At 31.8% G+C, this 14862-nt stretch overlaps 1 protein-coding gene across 1 annotated transcript in view; it reads right to left on the bottom strand.

Moving 5' to 3' along the window:
* Positions 1–14862, bottom strand: part of LOC148178867 (odorant receptor 46a-like) — a 63866-nt gene that overhangs the window by 7458 nt on the left and 41546 nt on the right. The window lies entirely within an intron of this gene.

The raw sequence follows: 14862 nt of genomic DNA, 5'->3' as shown, positions 1-14862 counted from the left end.
ATAAATTGTTTGATCAACTTTGGTGTGTTCTGTCACAATGACATTTCACCTAAGAGCAACTAAACTTAACTAAACCAAAAGAAAGGAATCGAAATTAAATTAAACTAACTAAACTAACTAAATGAAGTGTTCGAAGTGACCACCACCAACTTCAATACAATTTCTAATAAATTGTTCCTGGCATTTGCCAACATTTGTTGTGTTACTTCAGCCATCGCCTGTTGACTCCTGTGTCGTAAAATATCAACATTTTTACTGGCACACGGTAAACACAGTTTTTAACGTGAACCCACAAAAAAAAATCTAAAGGTGTGAGGTCTGGGGATCTGGCGGGCCAAGATATTGGACCTCCGCGCCCTACCCACCGATTTGGATGTTGTTCATTTAAAAATTTTCTAACACTAAGAACAGAATGGATAGGTGCTCCATCATGCTGATACCAGTGATAATTAATATTCCTTCTACGTATTCTTCCGGTAGTTTTGATATTGCTAAGCAACAAGTAAAGTGTAGTTCAGGTACAATTAGTTGAAAGTATGTGATTGGTCAACTTTAAATTGCTCTAATTCAAAATCTAATGACTTAAAAAAAATTTTTTTTGCAAATTCATATACAAGTAACTATACAAAATCTGTGGTTAACGGATCCTGCGCGAGTTCTGGGACACCCTGTATAAGTAAGTATAGTATACAGGCTAACAAAAAAAGCGCCCATTCTACCTATCATGTTACAGCTAATTTTTTTCTGAACCCAAAATTGAAAACCAAATCGAAATTTGCGCTTTTTTAACTAAGATAGAAGCTTAAATTATCAAAATTACAATTTATTCCCCAAACACCAAATTTGACAAAAAATGCTGACGCGCGTTTCAATAGCAATGCTATCATTATCAGAGCGATGATTAAACTAACAGTCAAATTTGGTGTTTGAGGAATAAATTGTAATTTTGATAATTTGTCAACAACACCAAGAATTGATCCAATAAATTTTCTTTTAAGATAGAAGCGTTCTTTTATAAACGACCAAACTCTATTTGGATAAATTTTTTATAACAATTTAATTGTTAGACATCACATTTTTTACAGTTAATGATATTCTGTATTAAACAAAGGATAAAATGTGCATTAAACCAAGTTTCTTAAACTTTTAAAAGTTTCATTTCTTGACTTTGTAGAAATTTTTTTAATGTTGCAACAATGTAAAGCTCTTAGTATTAGTTGCCTAATTACGAAGACTGCCAAATGTAAAATTTTATTAGAAAGAGTTGAGCAACGTCGCCAAGTTAAAAAAAAATCATATTGTAAAGAGGATGGTTTTGGATTAATTTTGCTTTGATTTCTGAGACGGTTTAATTGAAAAAGACATGGTACTTCCACTCATGGACACCTTTTTTTTATTACCCTGTATAATATACTAGAATAAATTTTTGGAAATCACAGTGTACGTGTTAACAAGTTCGCTCACCTTAAATTCCAGATGGTTTCCAAACCAACAATACATAAAAATTTGAGTAGCAGCAGCAGACGCATACGTTAGTATTGTATAAACATCACTACTTGAAGGATCAACCTTCACAAAAGCACAAGTACAAATTTTTGTACCTTGAATTAGAAAAAAACTCACCACAGTTAGTTGAAATAACATCAGCGCTAACGTTATGGAACTATTAGACATTTGCCATAAAAAGTGTAAATGATAACAATTATTGCACTTTGTTGTAACGCTAAAATTATATTAGAAGTAGATCACTTAACAAAGAAAAAAAATACCTTAAAACCGCTTGATGATGTTTGATACAATTTATTAATTTGTCGTTAAAATCACCATCATCATTGTTTAGATTTCTTAGATTATCACACAAAATGTTACATTGTAGTCCACTGGTCATCATCCAGTTCATAACAAAAACATCCACATTCACAGTACCGGCACAAATACAGGCAAGTGCCAGAGTTTCGTATATGTACGTAATTTCGTAATTTGGGGAAATTTCGGTGTTGTAAGGAAACCACGCTTTTGTTGGCAACTCAAAGTCTTTCGTAGTTCCATTCAAAAGAGGAGCTATTGAAATGAAAGCACTGGTTAACCAACAAGAAGAACACAACATGCTGTAGGCTAATTTCCATGTAGCAATGTCCGGTTTGATTAATTCTATTTGCTGTTGGTTTTTCGGTGGAACTAGTTCAGTTTCCAGCTGTCGGCTTAGCTCGTTTAACATTTTCATATTTTGCATCATAAAATGAGCTTTTGCTGACATCATGATCTGAGAGGCGGCCATACAGATACGTAATGTCAATGCTACTAAATTTTCTGAAGAGAAGACAATACCCATAAAGATGCAAAAATTATACAAATGAATCATGCTTCCAATTACAATAAATGTGTAAAAACCGTAGAAATTCATTCTGTAACGACCATCTTGAGGCCACAATGCTGTGTATTTCAACATTCTAAGATTGAATTTAAATGTGTGCAACCAATCCAAAGACATTTTAGTGATGTTAGCAGACTACTGGCTTTGAGCAAACTAGATTTCTTTTTAGAGAGTGAACCGAATATTAAATTTTCATTACTTAAGTAATGACTAAAATAAACCTTTTTGTTTTAATTTGAATCGTAATAAGTAGTTTTGGGTTTGTCGTAAATTAAAAATATTTTCAAGAGCGCTTTTATTATATTTTTGGGGGTAACAACGAGATAATGACAGGTTATCTGTAGGTATAATTATGGTCGTTCTTGCACTGTAATTAGGAAAGTTAGTTAAATTAAATCAAATCGTTAATTAATGAGCCAAACGATTGTTTGTATTTTTTATGATTGAAGGCAGAAGTAAAGAATTAGCCGGAAATGCTTAGTTTTAATGCATCTAATAACACTGTTATGAGGTTATAAGTTATGACATTGCATCCGAAGTGTGTTAAGAATTTTGTAAAAGTGGTATTTTATAAATCCGTCGTATAAAATATACAAATCGGTACGTAAAGTTAACAGTTCGGTATGGTAATAGTAGTAGGTATATTAAAATACAAATTTAATATGACGTGTAACGTGTGTTTTATATTAATTTTTTTGTTAAGCCATTAATTTAACAATTTTTTTAGAAAAACATTTTGAAGTTTCCGTTTAGAGATATTGTCCTGGAACAGTTGAACTTAGTGAAACGTCACTCAAGTGTCATCTGTCATCTATTAGTCTTCTATTAGTGGATAAATCTCATTTTGACAAGCAATTGACATAAGTAACAGCTCACAAAACAGTGCTTCAAGGAGTTTTTTAAAACACCGATAACCAAATCAAATCACCAAATCAAATAATGAATATATTATTATACAAGCATGTTATGAGGCTTATTCTTCACAAGGTTGATGTTTGTGACCCGAGCGAGTAAACCAAATCAACCAAGTGAATAAAGGCTATAATATACGAGTAATATACAAAGGTTTATCTATTACTACATACACTTTGAAATAAAAATGTCAATTTTTTTTAATTAAAACATAAAAGTTACAACACACAATTTTGGGCTCAAATGAGTTTTCTCGATTTTATAAAAACGATTAAAAATTTTAAAATTAAGAAACATTCGTTTTCTATTCCCCGAGTTTTCCAATTTAAATTTTGGCGATAAATATGAAAAAGTTAAGATTTATTTATCTCGGACAAAAATTTTTGTAACTTTGGTTTAATCCCGCCCACATGGACAAATGACGATTTGAATTTGTCGAATCAAGGAATGGCTAGCTTCCTTTACCCAACCTAATCAAAAATTTGACAACTCTAGTGTCACACTTGTCATTCTTATGTCACTGTTTTTAGCGAACGGATAATACATGTATATTTGGATACGCCATTGTTATTTAATGTCATTTTGATCTACAAAATCCGTTTAAACTATGGAAAAAAGAAGAAATCGGTCTACTAGATAATTAAGTGTGCACTATTCTACATATATAGGCAACTGAATATGTATATGTACCATCGCGATAAAAAAACTGAGACAACATGTTCCTATAAACACTTTCAAAACTAAAATGTTTATGTAGGCACTATTATTGCAGGCTGAACCCGTCTTTCTGACATGTCACTGTGACACAGGTGTCAGAATTGAAATTGATTAAAAAAAAATTTCTCGAGACAGGAATACTGCCGTTTTGTTAACATTTGCTTTATTATCATCTAACTATAGTCATGTCCACGTCAGAAATGGGTTGCTGTAATTGATTTTTGTGTCCCAGTATGGCAAGATTTCAGACCTGTCAATTTGACAAAAAAATTTTCATAGATTACTAAAAAAATTACCACACGACATGAAACCAAGGTTAATCAACAAAAATTTCAAAATAATTTATGACGAAGTAGAAAATTTCGATAATAAAGGTAAAACCTGTATTTGAATAAAGATAAATATGATAACAACTTGTTAGCTAAATTAAAAAACTTATATACAAAAAATGAGGCAATAAAAAAAAACAAGAGCGTTAATGAGTTAATGACGAAATTGCAAGTGATGAGAAAATCGCATGGTGCGGAAGAACCACCAAAGAGCAAAAAATGGAAACTTAATTTAGAAAATGAATCCTATTATGGTCAAATTGTAACATATAAATCTTACCTTTTGTTCATTTCATTAAAAAACCAGCACAAATAAAAGAAATGCCCCAAAATTGTTACTCCATAAATAAGCATTCCATAAAGGTCACTGTTATTATCAACCTTTCAAAGGTAATAAAAATGTCTTCAAAAGTTTTTTAAAATTATTACTCACCAAAGTCAACTGAAACAAAGCTATTGCCAAAGTTATACAAGTAATCGCATTTTGGCAAAACATTGTAAAACCGTACATATTCTGTAAGGCATCAGAAAACCTACAACGGACAAAGTTTCTATTGGAAAATTCGATTATATTTGTTACCTTAAGATCTCTTTGTGGTGACTGATGCAAGTTAAGAGATTTCTGTGGTAACTATGTTTGCTCCAGTTTCTCTCTAAATCATCTTTTAAAAGGAGACATTGAATTCCAGTAAATATCAATAACGCAATAGCTAACATGTCGATGTTAACATGAATCACAATCATAAAATGTACAGCAATAATTTGGTATATGTACATAATTTGGTACATTGGAGTGTACTCTGTGTTAAATGGGTACCATCCCAAAAAGGGTAAACAGTACTCTTTATAACAACTTGTAAGAAGAGGCAGAGAACACAACAAACACGTGGCAAAAACACAAAAAATGTTAGCAAAAATATAAAAGTATTTCCAGAATTTTACTTGAGATGCAACTATTTTTTTTTGTTTTTCTGTTTTAGGTTTAAAAATTCCTGTTTTCATTCGTTTCACCACCAGCTGCAATTTTACAATGTTTTTCACGTGATAAAACACTTTAGGCACCAATAAGATGAATGACGAGGTAATGTGTAATTTTGATGCCAAAGATGCAATGTCAGTTGTATTAAGATAAAGTTCCGTTATCTTAGATATGTTTATAAAAATTAGATGAGAGATCACAGATAAACAAGTGTATGCTGTATAGCAACTGAATTTGTAATGATCTTCAGGCCAAAATCCCGTGAGCTTTAACACTTTTAAGTTTATGTCAAAGGTCGAAAAGTAACTGTTCTCTTTCATTGTTGTCAATCACACACTACTTGTTGCACCGCGAGCTATATGACTGATCACTTACTGACGGAGTACGCAGAGTTTTAGAATATAAAGGAATTTTATTATTAATATGATTAATGTATTCTCTTACTTTTACGTTTTCTCAAGGGAACTAAATCTTTTTTTGGAGAATAGACCAAATATTAAATTTGTATCAAGTAAGTAATGAATTAAATAAACGTTTTTGGTTTAATTCGAATCATAATAAGCAGTTTTGGGTTTGCCCTAAACTGGAAATATTTTCAAGAGCGCTTTTATAATATTTTTGAGGGTAACAACGGGATAATGACAGGTTATCTGCAGGTATAATTATGGTCGTTCTTACACTATAATTAGAAAAGTTAGTTAAATTAACTCTAATCGTTAATTATTGAAATGAGCCAAACGATTGTTTGTGTTTTTTGCGATTGAAGACAGAAGCAAACAAACTAGTGTTCCTTCAATTTAAGCGGTATCTTATATTAAGGAACAAATTAATAATAGCGAAAATTTTTGTTAATAATATTTGCACATGGCTAAATCTGTTAGGTATGGTATTTTAATAGAATAGTAAATATTCTTTTTGAAATAATTGATGACATTTGATTTTTGGAAAATCACATGCTTCACCATGACGTTAAATATTTAAGTTTTAATTTATCTTCTGTAAACTAGACCTAGAAACTAGTCGTTTGAAAAGACAGACACCTTCTGTAAGTATATTTATGGATTTTAATTAATTAATAGTTGGCAAATATAGTTAAATTTCAGTATCTGTAAAATGTTTGAGTGATAATTACAACGTCCGCAGTCTTATCACTGAAAATATGTATTAAGAATAGATTGCTTTAAACGTTTTGATTATAAATGAAAGACAACAAAAAATTTAGAAGGTACAATACATGCATGTACATTTTGTTAGAGTGGTAAGTTTGAATTAAGTGAAGAATGAAAAAGAGGCCCTTACTGCAGATACAGAAGATAGATGTGAAGAAGCAACAAAATTGGAGGTCAAGAATATGGCCTTGAACATAGATAGAAAGAAGATTAGCTATTTACAGAAAAAAGTTCTTGCAGGTTAAAGGATTACATACATATTACACAAGGTGTTCTCAATTTGCATCGAAATGCGTTAACATATTGGCACTATATGAAAATGTTTGGTAACATTTAAAACTTAATTATCTCAAAATAAAAATTCTTTTTTCTCGTTCATGAGATCAGAGAATACTACCCTAAATCAAATCAACAGAATTTGGAAGAGATACGTTATACATCACTTTTCTTGAAGAGGATTTACTGATTTACAATAGAGAAATTTTGGAAATCAGCAGGATTTCAAAAGGACAAGTTACCTAAATACCTGTTGTGAATAAGCACATATAAATTTTGTTTAATAGATGGCTCTACATGTAACTGTCATGTTTTTTACTAATCTCAAAATATCATCATGAAAAAATAAAGTTATGAAAAAATACATGTGAATCTGCACTGAAAATAACAAAAACAAGTTTATTGCTGACGTTCTCAAAGTTTGGTGAGAGTTCTTGTGTAACATGTCGCGGAAATTGTAAAAGTTTAAAAAAAACATCATTGTGTAACTCGCTGGTCTAACCAAAACGCTCGCATTTCCTTTTATCTGGAAATTCTCTATCAAAATTTGTGTTGATTTTTGTATTGCACCAATATTTAGGCCCTTACCGTTTTTAAGTTATAAGCACTTTAACTTGGGCAATCACAGCCCATAAAAAAATCATTAAATAGCATTCTGTTGCTACGTTACCTGCGAATATTTTATTTTAAGTTGCACAAAGATGCTTGTTATGTGAATACTGTAAATGCCTGACCATTGTACGATACGACAATCAACTCAGAATTGGATGAAAAATTTTTCATTACAAAGGAAGTCCAAGCGTTCTGGGACATCCTGTATAAAATATTTGCTAATCTCCATCCAACATGACAAAATCAAATTTATTGCCTAAGCTTATACATTTGGCGATAATTTGACAGTTAAAGTGGCAGTCAATTTAGTTTGTAATGTCGAAACTTTAGCGATAATTAAAAAAAAATGTAAATTGGACTGCTTAAACAAATTCAAACTTGGCGCTTTATAAAATCATCATAAAATTATGTAACAAAATGTAAAAACCAAAGCTAACTTAAAATCTAAAACGTTTTTTAATATTCAACAGGTCGTCAAAATCAAGCAGTTAAAACATTTTATGTACCTACCTATTTAAAAAAAATCTAAATCAAGTAAAATAAAATGTTGGTCTCATACAAATATTTTGAATGAAGTTGTTAAATCATAAAACCAAAATGAAACAAGTCGTTTAAATTAACGTTAATTACTATATATATAAAACGTGTACAGGCGGAGCGCCTCTAATAAAACGAGAATACCGGCGAACGAGTTACGTAGTTTTGCGCGAGTACCTTCTTTCACCGATTTTTTCTCGACACTTCCGCCGAGCTTTCCCAAACGTACACTTTCCCGAGATTCCGGTGGTTGTGGTTTGGTCCTTTTCCGATTTTTGCTTTTCGCGTGAGAGACTTTTGAAAGTCGTTTTCGTTCGTCCGCCTTTGCTGACGTGGTAGATGTTTCAAAATGCTTTAATGTTCGTGGGGACAAAACCATAACCATTAAGTCGAGAGACTCAGTTATAAACATCTCAAAAGGGTCTGATTTTTTGTACACACAACATGTACGGTAGCGGCTTTTTTTCTCGGCACTTATTTAAATCGGTTCGAGCAACGAAGGAAACATTAGCGGAGATTGATTTATTAATCGAATTCGACTTATTTTTAATACAGGATTTCTTTGACCATCAAGGTGTGTTTTGGGTATGTATGCGTAACTTACACATGAAAATCTTTAAGCATATTTCAAAACTTCAATTTACAAGCGCGAATTCATTGTTTAATCACAGATTATCATTTGATAGACAAACATTTCTTGATACTCTGTATAAAAAATTTGCATAAATACCAAGTATCTAAGAGGCTATTTTTAAGGATACTTATGCGAAAGTACAACAGATAAATGAAATGAACGTGACGATTATCGAATTTTATTACGACTCCGTCGATTTTTAATCGTTGATATTAGAGAGACTAAAAATGCGGGAAATCTTTACACAAAAGGAGTAAAAAATTAGAAAATTTCAGAATCTGCTAATTTACTGGTTTAATGCTTTTGTATAGTGAGTACTGCAATTAAGCCATGAAATCACTATTTGGTACCTGTTGTAACTTGACAGCGAAGCTTCAAGTACTACTGTATTTTTTACCTCTTTTCTTGGGATCTGAAGTGGTAAACAAACTGGACCGCCGCTTTCGGGTGACGAAGACTTTATTACTTAAAGCATAATCAAAGAAACGAACGTGTAATCAATTTCGTTTTTTTAAATTTTAATCCATTCCCGACCTACTACAACAAAGTCGTACTTTATTAACTCTCGAAACCGTAGCGTATCATTTTTCATTAATTTTTCGCATATTGGGATATTTCTCGAAACAGTTACCGATGGAAATTTTATTCCAAGCGTGTGATTTTGGTACGGAGAGAAGTTACAAAAAAAACATATCTACAAATAAATCCTAACTTATTCTGTTCTGACGATATAAATAAAATATTCTTTATAATTTAATTCTTAATTCTAAATCGACATCACTGCATTCCTGTTCACACAACTAAAACAACGACCATCACACAGCGATAGTCGCGATAAACAAATATGAACTGGACGAAAACAATAAATTAACAAGGGATTAAGAAGTCCTGATGGTCGTTTTATTGTAGTTTAACAAAAAAAGAAAAGGGAACCGTTCATCATAAATAGGTACCCCAAAACGCAAGTACCATTTACGACTCGGCCAACTTATAATCGTTCTAAAGCAGTAAATAGATATTAGACGAGACTAAAAGTGCAAGTAGTGTGTATGACTTAATAAGGTACTTATTACACAAAAAGAGTACATCATCTGAGTTAGTTTTGTTATTTATGAGTATTTATAAGTACCGACATCCACTCCACACCCTTTGTCACCAGAAAAAAAAACGACCATCAGACAGGGATAGTCGGGTAGCACATTTTGCCGATGTTTTTCATCAATAACAAAATCTGCTATTCGGTAAATTGGTACTATTGTGTAGTGAGTTTTAAAGTAATGCCGACAACTGTTCAAGCGGAGATAAGAAGGAGGTATATGAGAATTGGATAAATAAGAGTGACTTTGCTGTTCGCAATTTTGCATACGCTACGCTTCGCCTTGCTACTACAATTTAATTGCTCGACAAAAAGTAGCACTTTTCTGCCGTCTAAAAAAATCTATTTTTTCAAACGTCAAAAATTTGACAGTTTTCACGACCGAACTATTCTATTCTTTACTATTCTCGCTCCTTTTGCCCTTTTGCCGACGAGTTTCCAAACTAACAAAGTGGCGGGTTTTCGTCCTCTTCGGACGTTTGATTTTCGCAAAATCAATTTTTAAATATCGCGGTACGTCGGTCGTCGCGGGGACAAAACCATAACCATAATGTGGAGAGAGTCATAAAGATCTATCACCGTTCCAAAAAAGGGTCTGATTTTTTGTATACATAACAAGTACGGTAGCTGCTTTTTTTCTCGGCACTTATTTCAATCGGTCCGAGCAACGAAGAAAACATCGGCGGAGATTGATTTATTAATGGAGTTCGGCTTATTTTTAATACAGAATCTTTTTTGTATGTGTATCTTACACTTGAACATCTGAAAGCATGTTTCGAAACTCCTCTTTACAAGCGCGAATTAATTGTTCATTTGATGAACAAACATTTGTCGACACTCTGTATAAAAAATTTGCATAGATAGCAAGTATCTAACGAGGTCTTTTTTGAAATTTCGACTATAAAAAAATAGATTGCCGTGATTTTATCGAAAGTCAAGGCAGATCTCCACGGTCCACACCCATCCTCACCTGAAAAAAACGACCATCAGACAAGCGACTGGTGAATTTTACCGAATTTGCTAATTTACCGGTTTAATGCTTTTGTGAAGTGAGTACTCTAATTAAGCCATAAAATCACTATTTGGTACCTGCTGTAACTGTAACTTGACAGCGGAGCTTCAAGTGTTGCCCGAGTATTATGACCAGTATTTTTTACCTCTTTTCTTGGGATTTGAAGTGGTATAAACAAACTTGACCGCCGTTTCTCGGTGACGAAGACTTTATTACTTAAAGCATAATCAAAGAACCGAACCTGTAGTGAATTTCGTTTTTCTAAATTTTAATCCATTCCCGACCCACTACAACAAAGTCGTACTTTATTATCTCTGGAAACCGTAGCGTATCGAGACAAATACGATTTTTCATTCATTTTTCGCATATTGGGATATTTCTCGAAACAGTTACCGATGGAAATTTTATTGCAAGCGTGTGATTTTGGTACGAGGAGAAGTTACAAAAAAAAAATCTTCAAATGAATCCTAACTTATTCTGTTCCGATGATATAAAAAAATATTCTTCATTGTATAATAATGAATGAACGGATAAACAACTCGAAGATAACAAAAAATTTTCAAGGAGCCTGTTCGGCGCTTATTTTTAATATGTAGTACACAATTTGATATGTTTTCAATGTCAAGTAGCAAGCTATTTTTTTCAAAGTGTCAATTCCGACTAAATATCAACAAACAGATTTGCACAATCTTATCGAAAGTCAAAGCAGACGTAAAAAGAATACTATATACTTGCAGTTAACAAAATTTCAACAGATAAATTAAATTGATGCGACGAGTTCAAATTTTGGTGAACATTTACGATTCGGTCAAATTTTTAATCGTTGTAAGAGAGCAGATGTTAGAGGGATTAAACAAATTGAGCGAATTTTACCGATGTCTTTAACAATGAGAAAATTTTAGAATCTGCTATTTGGTGGTTTTGTTCTATTGGGTAGTGACTACCCCAATTAAGCCATAAAATCATTATTTGGTACCGACAACTAGAAGTTCATAGCCGAGCTTCGAATGTTGTTCGATTCTTTCGCGGGGTCTGTAGTAATTTGAGAGGAACTGATGGAATTAATGATGTACGATCGAATAAAATAATGTTCATTACGAATGAACTGATAAACAAATATGAACTCCAAGAAAACAATAAAATAACAAGAGATAAAGAATGCTAAACCTATATAAAAAATGATTGGACGTCCTGATAGTCGTTTTATTGTAGTTTAAAAAAAACAGAATCGTTGAACATAAATACCCCAAAACTAAGTACTATTTACGACTCGGCCGATTTTTAATCGTTCTAAAGCAGTTGATATTAGGGAGACTAAAAATGCAAGTATGTATGGCTTAATTGGGGTACTCATTACACAAAAAGAGTAAACCATCACACTACATGATTCTTAATTAGTTTTGTTATTTACGACAAGTATCGAGATCACTCCACACCCTTTCTCACCAGAAAAAACTGACCATCTTGATGGTCGTTTTATTGTAGTTCAACAAAAAAAAAACAGAACCCTTGGACAAACCCCAAACCGTACATCTACAATTACACGATGTTTATACAAAATGTTTAAATACATAAAATATAGTTTACGGTAGCGGCTTCTTTTCTTTGAAAGAATCTCCACTTATTAAAATCAGTCCGAGCTCTGAAAAAAACATAATTTGACATTAATTAATTACGAAACCGTACTCTCAATTTACAAGAAAATACGATTTTTCATGCATGTTTCGGATACAATTATTTGCTTTGGGTGTGCTAAATGAGTTCTTTAGGTCCTTATTTCGGTAAAAAAAAAGAATATTTTGGAAGGTACAGGCGATTTCTGAGTTGGTGTCCTCTAAACCATAAAATAGAGCTGCTGTAAATCAGTAATAATCACATCCTATTTACCCTTTTCTTTTGTGAATGTGGTACGGGTACGACTTTCGACTAATCTTCGTTCATAACTTTCATCTTCGTTCATAACTTATGATAACAGGCGTTGGAAAAGGAAAACAATAAACCACCAAACGGTATCGATAATAGAACAAAACTTATCCAAAAAAGGTTGTCAAGAATAACAGAATTCGCCTTCTGCCTACATTTTCATTTAAACATAGAAATAAAATAATACAAAATAAATAGAATATTGAAGTAGCAATGATGTTATCGGGGATAATTGAAGTTACAAAATTTGTTCAATTTTTTGCTGTCGGTTTTGCGTTTGAGAAGCTGTGGGACCTGTCATGGGTTCCAACCATTTTATGACTTAGCGGACACTAACTTAGAAATCGCCTTAATTACTGTGGAATTCTATGAATTGAACTGTCGTCATAAACAAAAATTATCAACAGCGTAGTACTGTTAAATTTTTAATAGCGAAGTCCGTTGGTTATTTTTTTTAAACCTTTCAGTCTGTTTTTTTTCTAAAATTTTCAGAAAATTCTTCATTTTGCCATGCGTAGTTATTTGTATCAGAGTTTCAAAAATCAAAAAACACAAAATATGAAGTTATTTTAAAACTTTCTTTGCTAAATGTTAAATGACAAAATACAATTAAAATTTTACAAAATGGCCCTCGGAATTCTGTAAAACTCGCCTTTTTTGTTTCTTAATCTAACAAATAAACAATTTCAAATTAATATGCAACGCCACGGAAAAGCGAGGTCCACGAAAAAAGCGAGTCTACAGAATTCCGAGGGCCACCTAGTTTGTAGAATAACAAACGTCTTCATTGAAGTCACAATTTTAATGCTTTTAGCTGAAAGTTCGTTTGAAAATTAAACCAAAGCATAAAAAAGAACGTCTAAAAACTTTTACTCCAGAAATACGCACTGTAAATCGTAAATGTCATTAGTTATGGTAATACTATAAAAAAATTTGAAAAATGTAGGTATTATATTTCGATAAATCTAGGGAAATTTGAAACAACAGCCCATAGGGATATTATACCGTTATAAAGAATTCAAATTATTTATAACAAAAAAATCAAAGAGAAAATTGGAGTTATTTTAGAAGATTTTAAAAAATATTCATTTGAAAATGTAGAAATTAAGATAAAATATACAAGGTGAGTGATAATAACGGATTTCAACTGACATCTTTCACTTATCACTAGATATCAAAAAATTACTTATTGACGTAGGTGGATATTCACTTTGTACCATTTACAAATTTTGATTACTTAGATCTCATAAAGGTTGATGCTTGCAACAGCATTTTTTTGGGCAATTACCGAAAATGAGGATCTTATCCGCAATAACAAATACACATTTTTATCGTTTATTTGACAGAATTATTGCAAATGGCAAATTTATCGGAAAACTATGTTAAAAGTTTTTATAGGGAAAAATTTCAAAGCGATGTCAATGAAATGTGTATTTCGTCTGCATTTGCAGATCGTCAGTCTTCAATTATCATGAGATGCATTTTGTATATCTAAAGAAATCAAAGAATCTACATTATTCTAAAGAAATATTGAAAAATATATGAAAAATTTACAAATTTTTGTGGACACAAAACACATTGATAATTGACCCAGAAATGGTTCTGATGTCAACTAAGAAAAAAAAAGATTTAAAATGATAACAGACGGGACAATTCATGAAATGGCCGATTTTTTAAAAAACGAAATGATTTTTTAAGAAAGACTGCTAAAGTTAAACCTTCTGATTTTTACAAGCAGATATGTATACATAAAGAACACATGGGCCAGATTTGCAAAGTTAATTTTTGTGTTTCAATTGTAACCACCGTTACCATAAAATGGCCAATAATTTTTATAATGTTCCTGTTTCTTTACATAAAACATCTATCATTTTTGAGACGTACAGTGTCAGAAATCTTAAAATTTTGGGCTTTTAATTGAAATTGGAATTATGATTTCTTAATTCATATTCTCAAATCATAATGGACTAGGTACATATTTCGAAAAAAACAATTTTTTTCACAATTTTGCTCACCTTTATTTCCAAATGGTTTCCATACCAACAATACATAAAAATTTGAGTTGCAGCAGCAGATGCATATGTCAAAATCGTGTAAACATCACTACTCGAACGGTCAACCTTCAGAAAACTTCATTACCAACTTTTCCAAAATTTAACATTTCTAAACTCACCACTGTTACTTGGAATAACATTAACGCTAACGTTATCAAACTATTTGACATTTGCCACAGAAAATGTAACTTATAGCATTTATTACAGTTCTCCGTGAAACTAAAATTTCTCGTTAGAA

Source organism: Gnatocerus cornutus, chromosome 2 (assembly GCF_029298725.1).
Source record: "Gnatocerus cornutus isolate USDA-ARS CGAHR chromosome 2, icGnaCorn1.1, whole genome shotgun sequence".
NCBI lineage: Eukaryota > Metazoa > Arthropoda > Insecta > Coleoptera > Tenebrionidae > Gnatocerus > Gnatocerus cornutus.
The sequence above is the reverse complement of the archived record's forward strand: the minus strand, read 5'-3'. Positions and strand labels throughout refer to the sequence as shown.